The following is a 1,029-nucleotide window of genomic DNA, read 5'->3' on the forward strand; positions in this document are numbered from 1 at the left end:
TTTGCTTTGTCATTCCGTGCTGCCTTTTGGAATCTTCTGTTCAGCTCCTTAGTGTCTTGGATTCTTCCTTGTGCTTTGGCTTCTCTACGTTCCAGGGCAATCTTCAGAGTTATGAAATAAAATCAGCCCCCATGAATCAGCCCTCATGGTGTTTTCATGGATATTCACAGACATGTACAGAAAGGCAACAGAATTTGCATAGAGCCTTCTAAAGTCACAATGACATGCTCTTCCATCTTGTTTCAGCTTTCATATTGTCAACAAATGTCCTTTTCCAAGTCTATTTAGTGCCAGGATTTTTTGCCAATAATTTCACTTTATTAAACAATCCTCAAGAGCAGTTCTGAAGTATTGTATATCGAAAAAAAATGCATGCATGAAGTAACCATCATTTAGCTATGAGATATGGTGTTTGGCGCTGTGATTTAATGTTAATGGACCAACAATTTAAATTTTAATACCTTAAAGAAGGCATTCTTAGATAGAAACACACAAGGCAAGATTATATATTGAATGGTTGATGAAAACTTTATTAGAGGCTCACAGGAACATAACCCTCCTAGGAGCGATGGCTCAGAATTTACTAATTCACTGCTAATGGTGGCCTTAAAGGGCAAAGTTAATACAATGAAGAATGTGAGACTGCATACATGTTGCTATCAGATAAATAGCAAAGCATATTAGTCTTTAAAGATTTATGTTTTGAGTTATGGTTTTTGGCAATTCCTTTCTCTTTGTAGAGTAAAAGGTTCTTATCACATCTTTTTTTGTTTTTGTTTTGTGTTTGTATTTATTTATTTATTTATTTTTCATTTCAATGAACATCTACAGAGATTTTGGAATTCTATTCATTCATTGTTGAACCCGTCTCCACGCCCACCGCCCCTGTTTGCTTCTCTCCTTGAAAAGCAAAAGAAACACTCCCTCAATGGTACAAAATCCCCCCCGCACATCCCCCAACCACACCCCCAACCCCAAATATAATCCACTCTGCAACCCTCATTCCGTACTCTTACGATAAACATAATG

The sequence above is a fragment of the Elephantulus edwardii genome, unplaced genomic scaffold (genome assembly GCF_000299155.1).
Source record: "Elephantulus edwardii isolate Elephantulus edwardi_28Jun2011 unplaced genomic scaffold, EleEdw1.0 scaffold00097, whole genome shotgun sequence".
Taxonomy (NCBI): domain Eukaryota; kingdom Metazoa; phylum Chordata; class Mammalia; order Macroscelidea; family Macroscelididae; genus Elephantulus; species Elephantulus edwardii.